Raw genomic sequence first — 1,869 nt, 5'->3', positions numbered from 1 at the left:
AATCCTTCCTGCAGGAAGGCCTCTTAACCACCCCGGCCATGCACACTACAAGGTGAATGACTCCTGGGCTGCATCAGGGGTGCAGGGCCTAAGGCCAGCAGGAGCATCTCACATTGCCTACAGTAGCTATTTGTGTCCAGGATTTATATGCTGGACAGCTGGCAGCCGTGGCTCAAGCCAAAAGCCAGGACTCATTTGGGAAAGTATTCCTTCTTTTTTAAAAAATATTTTATTTTTTTTTATTATTTTATGTGTACGAGTGTATCGCCTGCTTATATGTGAGTGCACCCATGTCGTGCAATGCCACCGAGGTCAGAAGAGGGCTTCGGATTCCCCTGGAACTGGAGTTGAGAATGGTTCCTAGCTGCCATTTGGGTTTCTTGCTTCCAGAATCAGGGCCCTAAAACTGTGGTGTCACCCCCAGAAAACTACCTGGCTGGAGGATCCCTGCTGAGTCCCCTGAGCTTGGTCCCCTGAGCTCCGCAAAGCAGGCTGTTTGCTCTCTGAGCCACTGACTTTGCCAGGATACCATCTCCTGTAAGAAGTTGGTTTCTGGGCCCCACCTGATTTTTTTTTTTTCATATAATAAGCACATGTAGGAACACATAATGGATTTGAAATCATGAAGCCTGACCTTGTACCTAAAGTGACTGTAACAGCTTAGGTAAGGTTCTGCTCCTCTGGACCTTTGTCCTCCATCTGACAGACGATGGTAATGGCGATCAGGGGCTTCTGTCATTGCAGGCCACCAGGAATGGCATTTCCCTCTGATGTGAACTTTGGAGAGGGTTTTCAGGGAGGTGAGAGAGAGAAACACAGGAAGGCAGGGACGTCTGCAGAGCCAGATGGACAGAGACAGCTTGAAGTAGGAAAACTACCTAGCCAGAGACAGAAAGAACAGTCTGGTGGTACAGAGAGAAAATGAAAGGCCCCGATGCAAGCAGGCTCGTGCCAGTATTGCTGGAAACAAATAGTGACAGATTGCTAACATGTTACAGTGAAAATTACCAACACGATGAGACTTTTGCACCATAACCAGCACCTCTTGTTATCCAATTAACAAAACTGAAGAGACCAAATTGCTAATAGGAGAAAACGTTCACGTTGTATTATGTCACTTCTGTACTACACAGATAACACGACCCAAGGACAAGCCAGCAGGCACCCAGAAGTGCCCCAAGGACCAGCTTCCCTTGCCTGTCACATCAGGAACACCTGCACATACCACCAGCACAGGACCTCCACCACATAGGGATCAACTCACAACACCTAGCTGGGCTGGGAAGAGCTGTCAGTCACTCCACAGAGCAGGAGCCCGTGACCTTTGCAAAGTATACAAGGTACACTGGCCTGGCTGGAGGCAGGGAGGGATGAGTGAGTGGACTGTGCAGTGTGTTGGATTCCAAGTCTTTCTATTTGCTTCTAGAATGAACCAATGCAGGAGAAATTGTGGTGACTTAATTTTTACCACCCTCTCTGACCCCTTCCTACTGTAACTTGGCCAGAGAAAGTCCCAATCCTAATTCTATCAGCCCTAGGGTCCAAGCTGTCATTTGTGTTCTGGGAGGCGTCAGGAGCAGGACACATCTGGCCCAGGCATTTCAGGACCGTCTTTCTTCCCTGGGCCACAGATAGATTTCCTGTTCAATCAGCCACAGCCCAGAGAGCAGGATCAGGAATTTACTCTCTGAGCTCAAAAAACCCTCCAGTTGCCCAAACCCCTTAATGTTTTCTCCAAGTTTTCCCCCTGGGGTAATCACTACCTACCCCAAGGCCTGCTACCAGCCCAGAAAGTAGAGCCAACTATGGGCTATATGCCCCAGTAGTCACTCAGAAAAGCAATTGGCCAAAGATTATTCTGAGCAATGG

Source organism: Nannospalax galili, unplaced genomic scaffold, assembly GCF_000622305.1.
Source record: "Nannospalax galili isolate Female #2095 unplaced genomic scaffold, S.galili_v1.0 scaffold1183, whole genome shotgun sequence".
In the NCBI taxonomy this organism is placed as follows: Eukaryota; Metazoa; Chordata; class Mammalia; order Rodentia; family Spalacidae; genus Nannospalax; species Nannospalax galili.
The sequence above is the reverse complement of the archived record's forward strand: the minus strand, read 5'-3'. Positions refer to the sequence as shown.